This window comes from Cebus imitator, unplaced genomic scaffold (genome assembly GCF_001604975.1).
Source record: "Cebus imitator isolate Cc_AM_T3 unplaced genomic scaffold, Cebus_imitator-1.0 Scaffold261, whole genome shotgun sequence".
Lineage (NCBI taxonomy): Eukaryota > Metazoa > Chordata > Mammalia > Primates > Cebidae > Cebus > Cebus imitator.
Window position 1 is genome coordinate 3,803,851 of NW_016107576.1, and position 18,130 is coordinate 3,821,980.

Genomic DNA, 18,130 nt, shown 5'->3' on the forward strand with positions numbered 1-18,130 from the left:
AGTCTGTCAATGGTTGGCCAGACCAGATTTTGATAAAGAGCCGCAAATCTGTCCTTCTCCAGCATCTTCGACTTGCCACACAGTCCATTCAAGCTGCAGCGGCTGCCCGGTCCCTTGCATAATTTGGAGTTAATCATTTGTACTTCACAGCTTCTGAGAGGCCTTAGAATTGGGAGGTGGGGACAGATTTGGCTTTTAATCGCTTTGTATATTGTGCGGCTCAAGATAAATGACACGGACTGTCTGAAATCTACATTCTTGCTTCTGATGCCAAACTGTAATTAATTTTGTGCAGTGTTTCAGAATTGATCGCGGTCACTTGAATTTCTAATTTTTCATTCACTTCAAAGACCCTGTTTTTTTTTTTTTTTTTTTTTTCCCCTTTCCTTTAAGGAATGTGCTCCAGGTGCAGCAATGCTCTGTGACGCTGGTATACTAAATGACTCTCTTACGCCTCTTTTTCAATAAGGTGAAACAGAGGTCAAGTCCTATGGTCCATGTTTATCTCTTAGCTTGTATTCAGATGTATTTTCTGACTTATAGGAAATACCATCAAAACTTATTAAATTATCACGAAGTAGTTTGGCGGCACTTAGGTATTATAGAAAGCTCAAAAAGCATCATTCATACACCCTATTCAGCATAAGACAATTAAGCACAATCCAGACAATAATTACCCTAATTAACTACAGTATAATGTTTGTATTCAAGATTATGGCAACGTGGTATCACTTCAGTATTTAAATAATAACAAGGTTTTCCTAATTTCTCTGTATTGATGGTTGTTGTATGTGATTCTTTGTTTGGTATATTTCACTGTAAAAATATTTGTCAGTGAAAGATTGAACAATATGAATGAATTTGATTATGCCATTGTCAAAAGCCCCATGCATCACAATTCCTTGTTTTTAATCACTACTGTAAACCTTGCAGCCGGAGGGCAGAGTTTTAATTTGGGTGTCTTACTAATGAAAAGAAAAAAATAATTGTTTTGCTAGGATTTAATAATAAGCAATAAAATCAGCCAACCAGATTTTACCTCTGCATTCAATCTCTTTTTTATTATAAAACATTTTTGTCCTTTTTTTAGATTACAGGCGTAGATACTGAACATTTTACTAATAAATATTTCAGTTTGCTTACGGAGGCTAATGCTGTCATCTGAATATGGAATTATATTTCTTTCATGCTTCATTTTCATTTCATGGTAGTAATGACAGTGAGGTGATGGAATATTTACAGGCTTTTCAGAAGACATTTATCCAATACATTCCCTGAAGGGCACCTAGGCTTAAAGATACATTATCCTTTTGTAAAGCTCTGCCCAGAATCCCAATTCCTGAATCAGCCAATCAGAACTTTTTTTCCCCCTTCAACACTTAATACATTGATGAAACTTCCTTCCCCTCCTCCTCAATGGGTGAACCATTCATCCTGGAAATTAAAGGGAATAGAGTCTGGAGAAATGAGACTTTGACCTCCGACGCCACAGTCTGTGAAATGGGCACATCATTCTTGCCTTCACTATTGCCATGTGGATTGCCTTTAACCTTGGGCCTTGGGCATGACTTTGTTACATTTTGCTTTTTTTTGTCTAAAAATGCTGCGATGTCTGTTATTTAAATTATTTTCTAGACAGTTTCCAAGACACTGGGGTTTTTGTCTTATGAACATATGCCTCTGTTGGGGTTCTAGATGGCAGATCACAGGCGTTGGGGACCTAAGTGGAGTAACCTGTGGTTATGGGAGGGAAAGGTGCCTAGAATAATGGTTCCTCTGAGAGATGGGAGGGGGCCAGTGGGAAAAGGCTTCTGGGGAGGGCAGAGGTGCTTGTGTTCCTGTTGTGGTCCTCTGGGGCCAAGGGCAGGGCCTCCACAGTGCACCCACCCATGAGCAGATGGTACACAATAGGGAGTGCTGGGGACTGTGGAGAACTGGCAAGGGCATGCCGTGTCTAAGGGAGGCTGTCCTTTTTCTCTTGTCAATCAGACACAGGCCCAGTGTTGTCAGATCTTCTGAGTTTTCAAGGGAAACCTAAAATCTGTATTTTCCTGCAAGATCTGATTTTTTTTTTTGAGACTGAGTCTCCCTTTGTGGCCAGGCTGGAGTGCAGTGGTGCGATCTCAGCTCACTGCAACCTCCACCTCCCAGGTTCAGGTGATCCTCCTGCCTCAGCCTCCTGAGTAGCTGAGATAACGGGCACCCACCACCATGCCTGGCTAATTTTTTTTTTTTTTTTGAGACAGAATATCCCTCTGTTGCCCAGGCTGGAGTGCAGTGGTGCAACCTCTGCACACTGCAACCTCTGCCTCCTAAGTTCAAGCGATTCTCTTACCTCAACCTCTCTAGTAGCTGGGATACAGGCACGTGCCACCACACCTGGCCAGTTTTGTATTGTTAGTAGACACAGGATTTCACCATGTTGACCAGGCTGGCCTCGAACTCCTGACCCCAAGTGATTTGCCCACCACAGCCTCCCAGAGTATTGTGATTATAGGTGTTAGCCACTGCCACTGGCCCAAAATCTGATTTTAAAATATTGGCAATTAATTCAAATATTTACCCACTACTGTGTGAACCAAACAAGATCGTGCAGTGTATTGTGGCTTATGAGCTGCCAGGTTTCCAGCTCTAGTCTAGGGATGCCAAGAGGACGTCAGATTGTGTTTTGGGCATGGCATGGAGACCGCAGGAGAGTTAGCAGACAGAAGCTCCTTTAGCCTTAAAGCCCAGGTTCTGCTGCCCAGGTTGCCTACTGCACGACGCCTGGCTTTTGGTTGGCTGGCAGTGACATCCTGATTTTGCCATCACTCATGTTGCACCAAAGAATCTCAGGCTATTGGCCACTCTTCCCTGGTCTCATGCTTCTCATTGCTAAATTTGACTGCTGTGGTTTGAAAAAGCTTTTCGTGGCTATTCTGATATGACTTTGATCTCCTCTAAAATGCTTTCCCTGGACAAACTGACTTTCGTTCAGATCATAGGAATGGCTATCTCATTTGCACCTGTTCTCTGAAGCACGGCTCCATTTTCTCCACGGCCCCGGCTTTAGGAAACTTTGGGCTCAAGACCCATCCCAAAGGGAAATAAGCTATTTTCTGACAAAGCCATCCTTTGTGCTACTTCCCAGAAATGCATGAAGGGAAGGAGGACACAGACCCAGAGCATTGTGGGGGCTCTCCTCCCTCCTGGGTGCCTGGTTGACTCTGCTGTGCCTGGCCTGGTGCTCAGTGGGACTCTTCTGCTGAGATATTCTCTGGAGGCTGCAGCCTTGGGTGTCTGCTCAAGGCCAGACATCAGTGAGGGTTCCATTCACAAAGGCACTCTGCTGAGATGCAGCCGAGGTACTTGGCTTCCTTCTCATCACACTGCTCTTGGGTTGGAAGCTGGAGATCATTCCAGGAGCAAGTAAATAGTGTGTGATGGGGACCCGGGTGCAGCAGCTAACCTGGAGGCAGGTCTGAATTATGGCCATTGCCCCGACAGGCAGGCGCATCCTCTGTGCACTACTGGGGGCACAGTCCCAAACTTAAAATCCAGCAGAAAAGAGTGAGAATGGAGCTTTCCCCTGGGAGAACAAGGATACTGGTTTTCTCAGGCTTGTCCTTCTGCAGATACGTCTATATTTAGGCTTCCATATGATTAAGAAACAACAAGATGTGGGACTTTCTGGTCTATGAGAGAAGATGAGTCAGTCTGGCCATAATTGATTTGAAAAAGGAAGCAGTGCTGGCTTTGCTCCCCACTCCCTGCCCCAATTGCGTTCTGCAGTTCTGTTCTGGGATTTCTGCCAGGCCAGGTGGGAGAGTAGGACCTTCAAACCTCCGCTGTCTTCTAGAAAAAGCCCAACCGGGCCATGGTGAGGTAGGAGGTTCTGTATTTGGGGAGCAGTAGGGCAGCTGTCAAGGACAATCCCACGGGCTGTGCTTTCTTGAGGGCTACCTTGGTGTCCCTCTGGCCCCATACCCTCAGCTTGAGCCCCATACACCTCTACCTTGGTGTCCTCCCAGCCCCATACTCTCTAATGTAAGGTCTTATATACAGAGCCCTAGAAGCCAGAGTTGGGGGCTTCTCATCTACTCGGGAACAATGGTCCGAGTTTTCTTTCGGTGGTTTGGGCTTTGGGCTCAGTAGGAAGCAGGATGTTTTTGGAGAGGCCAGATGGACGGATGGAAGAGGCCCCTGGGTGTGGCTGTCGTGAATTTTGAGCCCATTTTCACGCTTTTCTCCTTGGTCACACACTGGTTCCTCTCTGAGCAGTTTCACAAGGACACCCTGAATAGGGTTGTCAGATGAAATACTCAATGTCTGCTTAAATTTGAATTTCAGATATTGAATAATTTTTTAGTATAAATATGTCTCAAATATGCATAGGACATACGAATACTAAAATATTTTTTGGTATATTATCTTAGTATTTAGTATATGGTAAATTATCTTTTTAGTTCCATCCATATTTGGGACATGTTTATATAAAAAAATGATTCCCTGTTTATCTGAAATTCAAATGTAACTGGGCATCTTGAATTTTTACATGCTAAACCTGGCGATCCTCACCCCAAGACTCTGTGAGAAGCCTGGCTCCTCAAATAAGGGAAAGAGACTTTTCCCTCTTTGTGTAGCTCACGGCTGTATTTTTCAAAGTGGCGTGGAAGTTATGTTGAAATTCAAATGCTTAAACTGGTCCATGTTGCTAATCAAAGACCTCATTGGATTTTTGTGAGCAGGGTGATTTTCCACTTCTTTCATTTCTCTCCCTGGAGGGCAAAAGAAGGTGTCTTGCAGAATGGTCTTCCTGTACCCCTTATCCCCGGCATCCGCGAAGATTTCACAGACATTGAATCTGTGATGACTGGGGGAGGTGAATCATTGAGTCACCCAGCACCCAGACAGAACTCCCTCCACTCCTTCTAGGTTCCCCTCCACCTTCATTTTGAGACAGAGTCCCTGTCATCCAGGCTGGAGGGCAGTGGTGCAATCTCGGTCCACTGCAACCTTTGCCTTGAAGGTTCAAGTGACTCTCATGTTTCAGCCTCCTGAGTAACTGGGATTACAGGCATGTGCCACCACACTAGGCTAATTTTTGTATTTTTAGTAGAGATAGGATTTCACCATGTTGGCGAGGCTGGTCTTGAACTCCTGACCTCAAGTGATCCACCTGCCTGGGCCTCCCAAAATGCTGGGATTACAGGCATGAGCCACTGTGCCCAGGCCCCCTCTAGGTTTTTGAGACCTACTCTGTTTCCCAGAGGACTTGCCTGGCAGAGGAGGGTCGCCATAAAGCCTCCTAGCAGGGTATCAGGTGAAAAGTCTTCCCCTCTACCCTCTCTACCTCCCCCATGTGTTTTATCTTTAGAACATAAACACCAATGTGATGAAAAGGAAATAAAATGGGGCTGGGAGTTAGAAATGCTTTTGCTAAATGGCTAACGAGAAAATTAAAAAAATGGACAATCGAAATACATATCCAAAATCTGCATCACTGTGGGTTGGGGGTGGCACAGTCATAATATAAAAACCAAATCATCTTGATAAATGCACACTGAACCCAATTTCTCTTTACAAGGATTTGAACTCCTTACGCTTGGGTTGGAGTTTGGTGCTGTTCACCAGTCCTAAGGGAAATACCTGGCGTGGGTGCAGGTGTCTGTCCGGCTCCTGCATCATTCCTTTCTCCGTGTGGCTCTTCCTTGGCGAGGGTGTCTGAGTGCTGACCTGGGACTGTGCCAGTGGGGACTTCAACCTAAGGCACAATAGCAGATTACGGCTGCTGTGTCAAGAAATGTCCCTTTACCCTCGGGGCTGGAGTTGAAAATGCTCCATGCCCAGCCCACTAAAAATAAGTTCAGGACTTAGTGGAGTCCAAGATCTGAAGCCCACAGTCCCCTCCAGGGTCTGCCTGGCCATGACTGGCTTCTCCCAGGCCGTGAAGGAGAAGATGCATCATATTTTTGACGTAGGGCTCCAATCGCAGAAAGCAGTGATGGCTACTGCAAATGTATCGATTTGTTTTTTCTCCATAGACCTGTGTGCCGTTTGTAGGTAGAGGGGGAGAAAGACTGCGAACAGAGTGGAATCTACTTCTTAGAAGCCTGGGTTATCAAACTCATTAATCTACATGTCAAGAGGCTAGGAATGAATAATTGTGTGTAGAATTTATCTGCCAACATGATAGCTACTTTTCAGCTTTCTCCTCGGAGCCCCTTCATCGCACGCCCCTTATTATACGCTTTGTCTTCCCCATCGAGCCTGCTGGGGTGGTGGAGGAAGCCGTACCTCCACCCTCCGAGGACGGTTGCTTTAAAACCTGACACGGGGAAGTCCTGCTGCTCTCCCAAGCCCACTGGGGAGGTGTGTGGCCTTATTAGCGCACGACGCCTTAGCTATCACATCAGGACAGTGGCTAATTAGAAACGAACGGAAAAGCCCTCCCCACTCCACTCCTTGTACTGCAGAGCCCCTTTTTTTGATATACTGTAGTAAAAAGGTATTTCCCGCATCAAGGTGAGTGCTGGGGATGTTCTTGGGACCCTCACTGTCCTTTGCACCTCGTTAGAGCTGAGTGATTTGCACAGAAGACACTGGGGACAGCTGAAGGGGACAGTGGGCTTTCTGGACCCCTGGAGTATGGGGAGAAAGTCCACCTTCTTCATGTGCATCAGAGTGAAGTCCACATTTAGAGAGCTCTGTAAACAGCCGAAGACACACAGAGAGGCAAGCCAAAAGACTCTCAGAGCTAAGCAGGACAGGAGAGACTGTGGGGCTGGTCTTAGGTTTTAAAGCAAGTGGGCTGATGCTTCTGAAGGTAAGAGAGCTGTCAATAACTGAGCACATTCCCGCCTACTGCCCCTTTGCAGTGGGGAACAGGCAACCGCAGCGGGGCGACGTGAAGAAGTGGTCTTTGCCACGCCCTGTTCTGGAGGGTGCACCAACTAACTACTTTCCACTGTGACCCCCTCGCCAGGAGCATCCCCGGGCAGCCTCTGCCCTGTCAGCTACATTTATGATGTGCTCATAATTAAATGCCCACGAAGCTCACAACGTGCTGACCACAGAGGGGCCATAAGCAATAAGATAAATGAGACCGGGAGATGTAATATTGCTTCACTTGTGGGCTTCAGCTGATGTTAAAGATTGTCAGTGATAATTATTAATATGTGACCTGGTTGAGTCTTTATGTGAACAATCACAATTTTAATAAAGTGGTAAACTCCATGGTCGCTGTGTCCGCACATTCTGCGTTTGACACGCTCACTTTTCACGTTAGAATTTTAGAACAGCCCTCCTTTTCTCTGTTTTGCAGGTGATATAATATAATAACCCATTAATGGAAACCTTGGCTGAAATGCAGCTGATGCAAAGTCGGATGATGGGAGTAAGTCTACGTGTGAAGGCCAGGTGAGAAGGGCAGGCTTAGCATGTCACCAGCAGCAGGCGCAGCTGTGGCTCGAGCCTAGCCCAGTGGGGGGTTTTTGGGGACATGGCTCCCACCTGCTACTTGCACTGGTGTGCTGGTGTAGCAGACATGCGTTGTGCCCTATCCAGATCCCTCCAATTTCTCTACCAGCTTCTTCTTCTTTTTTTTTTTTTTTTTTTTTTGAGACAGGGTCTGTTCTATCACCAGGCTGGAGTGCAGTGGTATGATCATAGCTCACTTGCAGACTTGAACTCCTGGGCTCAAGCAATCCTCCTGTCTCAGCTTCCCTAGTAGCTGGGACTACAAATACGCACCACCACACCCAGCTAAAATTTTTTGAATTTTTTTATAGAGATGGGATCTTGCTATGTTGCCCACACTGGTCTCAAACTCCTGGCCTCAAGGGATCCTCCAGCCTCAGCCTCCCGAGTAGCTGGGATTGCAGGTGTGTGTGCAACCCCATGCCCAGCTAAGTTTTAAAATTTTTTTAAGAGAGGGGATTTCTCTACACTGCCCAGACTAGTCTTACAAAATTACAAAAATTTTTTGTAGAGGGAGGTTTTCTCTACACTGCCCAGAAGTATTTCTGGGCTCAACTGATCCTCCTATTTCAGCCTCCTGAAGTGCTGGGAGTACAGCATGAGCCACACGCTCGGCCTCTACCAGCTTCCAATGGATACTTTGCTCTCAGCTTCCTCACCCACAACCATTCCCAGAGAGCTACCTTTGGGCACTCGAGCTGCTTGGCCCATAGGAGAACCAGAACTGCCTATGGGAATCCTGTGTCTTCCCAGCACCCTGTGTGTTCATAGCAAAGGAATGTCTGGTGTAGGGGTGAAAGGTGCAGCTTCGCCTAGAAGAAGGATAAACTTCATTTATACTTAAAAAAAATGCTCTGTAAATAATTGAGACATTATTCAAAAAACTGAATTCAAGTGTTAAAAAGTCTCTTCCAAAGAGAAGTCCTATTGTGTAAAAATTAATAACAGTCAACCTATAAAATCCTAGTTTATTTAATAAGTGTCTGAGGAGTAGTTGGAGAAGAAATAGTAGCATGGGGTCTGGAAGAGGAGAATAAAAATGTGTTAACTACATTGTGTTAAAAAGAAGAACTAAAAGATTCAATTGCCTCTCCGACCTGAAAATCAGAAAAATATAGGAGTTAAATGTAGAGGTTAAGTAATACTCTGGAAACACTTGAAACCATTTGCTACTTAAATTCTAAACTGTATCTCTGTATATTAAAGACAATCACAAAGAAAATAGATTTCATAGAACTAAGGATGGGGCAGATAAAGAAACACAAAAAAGCAAAGCAAAACAAAAACAAAAAAACAGAAAAACCCACCAAAACCCAATAACAAGATATGTAATATATATCAGATAAAACAAACTAACAAAATATAGGGACACATACTGACAGCATTGACCAGACGTGGTGGCTCATGCCTGTAATCCCAGCACTTTGGGAAGCCAAGGCTGGAGGATCACTTGAGCCCAGAAGTCCTGAACGAGCCTGGGCAATATAGTGATAATCCATCCCTACAAAAAGCAAAAAGAAATTAGCCAGGCATGGCGGTGCATGCTTGCGGTCCCAGCTACTTAGGAGGCTGAGGTGGGAGGATCCGTTGAGCCCAGGAGGCTGAGGCGTCAGTGAGCTATGATCATGCTGCTGCACTCCAGCTTGAACAACAGAGTGAAATCCTATTTCCAAAAAAAATCTATTCTCTATCTTTCTAGGCATCAGACAAAGTAGAATTGAGGGTAAGAAACACTAGATCTAATAGGTAAAGTATGTTTGTTGAAGGGCATGTACTTAACACTGAATCTCCATCACTTGTCAAGTGATTCCTATAATTATTTAGTAAATACTGGGCCAGGGGCTGGGACTCAACGTTAAACAGGTCAGATGTGATTCCTGTCTTCACTGGGCTTGCAGGCCACTGGACTGAACTAGTCGTGGATCCTAATATGCCAAATAGCATTGCAGTAAGATGCAGCAAGCAAGATTGTTAGAAGTACAAGAAGTGGAGAGATTCACAGTTGTAATGAAAAACTTTAAGACATCTCTTTTGGTATTTGGCAGATCTAGTAGGCAAGGAATCCAAGGATTTAGATGATTTCAAATAATAAAGTTGTTTCTTAAATTGAGTTTTTTTTTTTTTTCAAATGAGAGACTATATTAAAGCCTATGAAATATTCACTAAATAGTATATATTGGTTATAAAAAAAGGTTGGATATATTCAAAGAATCAAAAAGTGGGCAGACCCTTTACTTTATAAAATCAACAAAGGAGGGTAACTAAAAACTTTAATGAGCAATTTCTAAAATTATTAAGACCTCTTTGAATTATCTTTCAGATCAAAGAGGACATCAAAACTATATTTGGGAGTACTTGGAAAATAATTACAATGAGAATACCATATATCAACCTTATGAGGTATGCTCAAAGCTATATTCAGAAGAAAACACATAGCCTTAAACACCAACATTATTGAATGTAGAATAAAAATGCATGAATTAAGCTTTTAAGTCACAATAAATTAGAAAGACAACAATGAAATAAACTAGAAAGATATTGGTAAAGATACAACATAACTTAGTAAATCAGAAAACAGACTGTATGTTGCCAAGTCTAAGAATTAGAATTTGTCAAAGACATCTGACAAGTTACTTAAGTAAAACAGAGTGAGAAAACACATGTAAAAACATTAGAAATAAAAAAGGAGAATATACATGTATTCCAAAAAATTAAAAAGTGGTAGAAAATATAGATATATTATCATAGAAAATTTTGTTGAAATAAATGACTTTCTAGGAAATTTCAAATTACTAATTTTTAAAAATTTTATTTTATTTTCTTTTATGTTCTGGGGATACATGTGCAGGATGTGCCGGTCTGTTATATAGATAAATGTGTGCCATGGTGGTTTGTCGCATCTATCAACCCATCACTTAGGTATTAAGCCCAGCATGAATTAGCTATTTATCTTGATGGTCTCCCTCCCCCAGCCTGTCCCCCGACAGGCCCCAGTGTGTGTTGTTCCCCTCTCTGTGTCCATGTGTTCTCATTGTTTAGCTTCCACTTATAAGAGAGAAAATGTGGTGTTTGGTTTTCTGTTCCTGCATTAGTTTGCTGAGGATAATGGCTTCCAGCATCATCCATGCCCCTAAAAGACATGATCTCTTTCCTTTTCATGGTTGCATAGTATTCCATGTTGTATATGTACCACATTTTCTTTATCCAGCCTATTATTAATGGGCATTTGGGTTGATTCCATGCATTTCCTATTGTGAATAGTACTTCGATGATCATACACGTGCATGTATCTTTGTAATAGAATGATTTATGTCCCTTTGGGTTTATACCAGTAATGGGATTGCTGGGTCAAATGGCATTTCTGGTTCTAGGTCTTTGAGGAATCACCACACTGTCTTTTACAATGGTTGAACTAATTTACATTCCCACCACCAGTGTAAAAGTGTTCCTATTCCCCCACAGCCTTGCCAGCATCTGTTGTTTCTTGACTTTTTAATAATCGCATTTTGATTGGTATGAGATGGTATCTCATGGTGGTACAAATTGCTAATCTTAACTGTAGGGTAGTTGAATAACAAAGGAAAAATGTAAAAATATATTAAAATGGATGCTTGTATAGGAGGTTGATTTAGATGTCTTAAGAACAAAAAGTAATCCTGCTAATTGCCAACCAAGCATTATTTTTGTACTCGAACCTGACAAACGTGGCAAACAAACAAAACCTGCAGGTCAACTTCACACATAAGCATAGAGGTAAAAGTTATACAAAATGAACGCTAACCTTATATGAAAAATAACAAACCTTGACGAATGAAGCCTTTCTCCACTACTGTAAGGATGGCACCAAATCAGGAAATATATAATTAAACATTTATCACATCAAAAAGACATCAGGTAAAATTCAACATCAGTCCTGCCAAAAGCTATGATTAAAATAGGAAGAGAAGGAGAATGCATTGCATTGGTGTTTCTCATTCAGGGACATTTTTGCCTCTCAGGAGGCAGTACCTGGAAACAGGTTTGATTGTCATGACTTGGAGGTGGTGCTACTGTATGTAGGTAGAGGGTAAGTGTGCTGCTAAATACCCTACAATGTTCAGGAAAAGGCTCTCCCTCCCCCAGCAAAGAATTATCCAGCCCCGAATATTGATAGTACCAATGTGGAACATTCTGGTTTATACGATAAAGATAATCTATCTTAAAACAACAGGCTGCAAATACCTAAAAATAAAAAGTTGTCAGTGAGAACATGTGGTGTTTGGTTTTCTGTTCCTACATTAATTTGCTGAGGATAATGGCTTCCAGCTTCATGCCTGTCCCTGCAAAGGACATGATCTCGTTCCTTTTCATGGCTGCATAGTATTCTGTGGTGCATAGGCACCACATTTTCTTTATCCAGTCTATCATGGATGGGCAATGAGAACACAGGGAGGGGAACAACACACATTGGGCCCTGTCAGGGGAGGGCAGGGCGGGGAGAGCATCAGGAAAAATAGCTAATGCATGCCAGGCTTGATACCTTGATAGGTGCAGCAAAGCATCATGGCACACGCTTACCTATGTAACAAACCTGCATAACCTGCACATGTACCCCAGAACTTAAAATAAAAATAAAATAAAAAGTTGAAGGAATTCTTGTTATGGTAACAAAACAAGTCTTAGATAATGATATAATAAAAATGACAGTCAAAATAAAAAATTGAGAAATAAATATTGAAATGGTCAATTCAAAATTCTTCCTATTTTATGAGAATCTGGAAAATCCAAAGAACATTATCTCAAATACTCCTATGCCATATCAGTGATATGTCTAATAATAAAACAGATATATACAAATAAAAAGTGTCCTACATATTATGCTGGGAATAACAGTTAGAGATAAAAGATAAGAAAAATCCTCTGTTTATATTGAAGACACAAAATATAAAACAACAACAACAAAAAATCCCCAAACTTAAGAAGTGGGCCAGATACACACGAAGGAAATACATTTTTTTCTGAGGTGCATATAAATAGCCTTAAGTGCTACGTAAAGAGAAATGCCCCCAAGTTGATTTGTAAGTAATTCTTTTCCAATAATTGAAAAAAATTGCGGAGAGGCAGGATCTTTTTATGTTGCCCAGCCTGGACTTGAACTTCTGAGCCCAAGCAGTCCTCCCTTCTCAGCCTCCTGAGTAGCTAGGAGTACAGGCATATGCCACTGCACCTGGCTTATATGATAAGCCAGATTCACTCAACATTTTAAATTGGATTCTGTTGGTAGTTTTACAAAATAAACCTAAATGTGGAAGAATGAATAATGCTAGAGTAATCAATAATTCAACTATCAGATAAAAATTAACTTATAAAGCCACAATAGACAACAGTGTGGCATTTGTCCCAAAATAATCAGTTAAATCAATGGAAAGAAACAGAGTCAAGATGTAAGCCTAATTGCATTAAAATTTGTAAGATGATTTATGAGTCATATGAAGTCAGAGGGGGCATATTAGTGTACATAGAGGAATAGTTCGTAATGTGAAAAAGAACAGCCACCAAGAATATGTAATTATAAATCTTTGTGTCCTTTACAAGTTGCTTTGGAAAATACGAAGCAAAAACGAGTAGAAGGACGAATTTCATAGTTCTCTAGGAAATGAATATTTCAAATAGACAAAATAATGACACAGAATTTAAATGACACAATAAACAACTTTGAATCAACAAGCTTATAGTACACATTCTTTTGACATACACATGAATCACACAAATTGATAATGTATTAGATTTCAAAGAAAATCTCAGCAAATTCGAAGAAGTATGGATATGTAAGTTCCGTTCTCTGAACAAATGAGAAAATAAAGGAGAGATTAAATAAATTTCCACTCTCATAAATATAAAAACACTTATAAAAAGTCTTCTGTTAATAAGGAAATAAAAAGTGGAAATTACAAACTATTTAGAAATAAGCAATAGAGCATTAAATATTAAAACCTCTGAGATGTGGCCAAAGCAGTTATCAGAGGAAAATTTATGGACTTAAATGCATACATCAGAAAATGAGCAAAATTGAAATCAAATGAACCAAGCATAATATTCATGAGACTACAAAGAACAAAAAAATCAAATCTCCAGAAAGTTGAATATAGGAATTAATAAAGATAAGATGACATTAATAAAATAAACAAGAACAACAAAGCTAGTAGAGTTGATCAATAAAACCTTCAAATTTAAGGAAAAAAGAGAGCATAAATAAACAGCATGGGAAAGGAGATAAGATGTAATTACAGATAGAGACGGAATTAAATTTTGTAAGATAGTATCTTTGTACTAATAACTAAAAAACTAGATGAAATGCATGATTTTCAAAATTAGCTCAAGAAGTAATAGAAAGTCTAAATATGCTATTTCTATTGAGAAAATTAGAAAGCCAGTCAAAAATATACATTTAGGGAAAACATCAAGTCCAGACGGTTTTATTATTTCATTCTATAACACCCTCAAGAAATAGATAATTATGTTATAAATTGGGAAGGTACTCAATTCATTCTAGAAGCCTTGTATAAGTCTGAAATTAAAATCATAACAGAAGTAAAAACATTTTTTTCCAATTTACTATTTCATGATAAGCAAACAAACCCCAGGCACTCAAAAATTCTTGCACATGAAAAATAGAAGAAAACTTCCATTATTAAAGTAAAGATTTCTACTAGAAACTTAGCGGTGGGGAAACCATGAGAGCTATTTCCATTTCAGTCACAAGCAAGACAAGGTTTCCTTTCACTTCTATATTCAATATTGTATTAAAGGTCTTTGCCAATGCTATACAACAAGAAAAAATAAAAATGGCATGTGAATAATGGCGGAAGAGATTATAGTGTCATTTTGTTTTTTTCAGCCAAGCTCCCTAGGAGGGACAAGATAATCAGTTGAGAAACCATTAAAACTAATGAGAAAGTATTATAAAGTGACCTAATATAAAATAAACACATAAAACCTAATAGTTTTTAATACAACAGTATTATCTTATTAGAAAAAGTCATAGACAAAATTACCCAATTTGAATAGCAATAAAAACTATAAAATATCTAGGAAGAAACCTCAGATTATTGAGGGGCATAATAGATCCAAATAAGTTATATACCTTAATTTTGGATGAGAGTGCTTAATATTGTAAAGATAGATATTTTCCCCGACCTAATCTAAAAATTCAATGTCCAACAGCATTTATATGGAACTTGACTAGCTGATTATAGAATTCATATGAAGAGTGAATGTATGAGAAGAACAAAGATAATTTAGAAGAAAAACAAGAGGTGCACTTACCTTACTAAATATCTATATATATTTTAAAGTTATATTAATTGAAGTAGAATGGTATTAAAGTTAAAAATTTAACTAGAACAACGTAATGAGTCCAGAAACAGATCCCTGTAGATATACATATAATTTTGAGAAAAATTGGCATTTCATATTAGCAGGGGAAAGAATAAATTGTGTGGAAAATTAGATACTATTTGTAAAAATAAAATTATATTTTTAAATTACGCTAGTCACCAAAGTAAATTCCAGATGGATTAAAGAGCTAAATGTTATACAAAAATAAAACCTGCAAACTGAGTGAAGGAAAATATAGCATATAAACCACAAAAGAAAATATGATAAGTTTGCCCAAATAAAATTAAAAGCTTCTCTATGACAAAAGATACTAAAAACAAAAAAAGATACCATAAACAAAATTAAAAGAACACATGTTGGTGGAAAATATTTACATTTGCAAAAGACAAAGCATTAGCATTCAAAATATATGTCAACATTTGTAAATCAATAAGAAAAAGATTCTTAAATCAAAAGGGTAATAATAAAAATATGCAAACAGGCAATGAATAAAAGGGGACCCCAAATGGAAAATAAGCATAAAAAGTTGCTCAGCTTCACTAAGCTGAGGAACATCCCAAACAATGCACAAGGAGATACCATTTTTCACTCATTATATTGAAAAGAAGCTGGATAGTATCAACTGTTGGGATGTCATAAAGAAACAAGTGCTATCATATTTTCCTTATTGGGGTATAAATGGGTTCAGATAGTTGGGAGGGCAATCTGGCAGTATTTGTTACATTTAAAAATGCAGGCTGGGCATGGTGGCTCATGCCTGTAATCTCAGCAATTTGGGAGGATCACTTGAGCCCAGGAATTGGAGATCAGCCTGGGCAACATAGTGAGATCTTGTCTCTACAAAACATGAAAAAGACAGCCAGGCATGGTGATACTTATGTGTAGTGTCAGCTACTTGGGAGACTGAGGCGGGAGAATTGCTTGAGCCCAGAAGATAGAGGCTGCAGTGAGTGTGCTGTGACATGATTCCACCACTGCACTCCGGCCTAGGTGACAGAGGCAGACCTTGTGGAGCTGGAAGTCATTATCCTTAGCAAAGTAATGCAAAAAACTAAACACAACATGTTCTAACTTACAAGTGGGAGCTAAATGATGAGAACACATGGACACAGAGGGGAACAACAGACACTGGGGCTTCTTGGTGAGTGAAAAGGCCCCCAAGGTGGGAGAGGATCATGAAAAATAACAAATGGACATGAGGCTTAATACCTGGGTAATGAAGTGATCTGTACAACAAACCCCCGTGATACAAGTTTACCTACAAAGCAAACCTGCACATGTACCCCTGAACTTAAAAGTTAAATTAAATTAAATTGTAAAATCTTAAAAAAACAAAACAAAACAAAGCAAACAAACAAAAAAGCACATACCACATGAATGAGAAAAACCAACAGCAATAAGAGAAACTTTCACAAAAATGTGCAGGCAGTCATGCTAGAGATGTTCTTTGCAGCCTTACTGGTGGTGAAAGGCTAAAACCAACCTAACTATACTCTGATAGAAGAGTTAAGTAAACTGTAGTAGATCATACTATATTGTAGTTTTTTAAAAAAATTGAAGTTGATTTATATGAATTCATGTGGAAAGACAACCAAGAGATATTGACATTTGATCAAAAAGGCAATAGCATAATTTTTATAGTATGATATAAAATCCATAGACCCAACTTTATTTTTATTTATGTATTTATTTATAAATACAGTCGTTCATTCATTAGAGACAAGATCTCCTTCTGTTTGTCTAGGTTGGAGTGCATAATAGCACAATCATGGCTCACCATGACCTTGAACTCCTGGACTCAAGCAAAGGTGGGACACATTCCTCCTGCCTCAGTGTTCCAAAGTGCTGTGATTACAGATGTGAGCCACTGCACCCAGCCTCAGACTTTCTTTTTAAAAGAAAATAGTGCCTTGTGTTTTTCACCAAAGTGCATGTAGGTGTATTGGGAGACGGCAGGACATCAGTCAATGTTCCGTCAATTCTGAAGCTAGATTCCTGGGTTCGAATCCCCATTCTGCCATCTGGGTGTCCCTGAGCAGGTTTCTCAGTTCCCTACCCTTTGTGTCTCAGTTTCCTGTTTCCTAAAATGGTAAAATGGAGATAGCTGTTGTACTTACTTTATAGGCTGTTGGGAAGATCACGCAAGTTAATATATGCAAAGCCCTTAAAGCATGGCCGCACATGTGGTAAGCCCTCCTAAATGCCAGTTACTTTTACTATGAAGAAACCCCCAGGTTTCCACACATCAAATTGATTTATAGTTGGTTATGGTAAGAGGATGCAATTAGAAATGGAATGAGGCTTTTTCAAGGAGAATTTTTGCATTGTCTGTATAGTTTGACTTTTGCAATAAAGATATAGTCAAATTTTTTTGCAGAATTAAAATAAATGGAGTTTAGTAAAAGTCAGTGGGGAAAGCAGAAATGGTGTTGGGACAACCATCTCATCATTCAGGAAAAATAAAGTTAGAACCTTATCATAACGTTAGACGGTCACAGGTATAATGAAGATTCAAGTGTGGAAAATGAAACCACAAAAGAAAAGGTATCAGGAAAATGTTGATGTGATAGTGAGATTAGCCTTCTCAATGTGACGTCAAAGGCAGAGAAACAAAGGTGAAAAATGGACATAAAAACAGAAATTATTTTTCAAATGACATCACAGATGAAATTACAGGCGAACTAGGTTGTGAAAATTGTTTAAAATATACACAACAAAAGGATAATGACATTTCTTATTAATAACGTTTAGAGATTAATAAGAAATAAAAACCAATTATCAAACAAAATGAACAGGCAATTAGTAACATTAGAAATATAAGTAGACAATAAAACCGTTTAAAAATGGCTAAACCTCAGTAGTTATCAAAGATAGGCAGATTTGAACAATGCTTACTTTGATTATCAAAGACAAAAAATATTATCAATGCTAGAGGCAGTTTGAAGAAGATTTTATTCAGTATCAACTGGGATATATTTTGTGAAAGTTTTGCAATGAGTATTAAATGTTGGCTGGGCACTGTGGTGGCTCACACATGTAATCCCAGCACTTTGGGAGGCCAAAGTGGGTGGATTGCTTCAGCCCAGAAGTTTAAGATCAGCCTGGGCAACACGTCAAAACCCTGTCTCTACAAAAAAAAAAATACAAAAATTAGCAGTGGGTGGCGGCCTGTGCTATAGTCTCAGCTACTTGGGAAGCTGAGGTGGGAAGATTGCTTGAGCTTGGGAGGTTGAGGCTGCAGTGAGCTATGATCACATCACTGCACTCCAGCCTGGGTGACAGAGTGAGACCCTGT

General features: G+C 40.0%; 1 long non-coding RNA gene across 1 annotated transcript in view; it reads left to right on the plus strand.

Annotated features, from left to right (window-relative positions):
* Positions 1-7,300: 7,300 nt before the first annotated feature.
* LOC108283517 overlaps positions 7,301-18,130 on the plus strand; it is a 55,511-nt gene continuing 44,681 nt past the window's right edge. The window contains exon 1 of the long non-coding RNA XR_001816869.2: positions 7,301-7,398. This is a non-coding gene — a long non-coding RNA (uncharacterized LOC108283517). The remainder of the gene's footprint in view (positions 7,399-18,130) is intronic.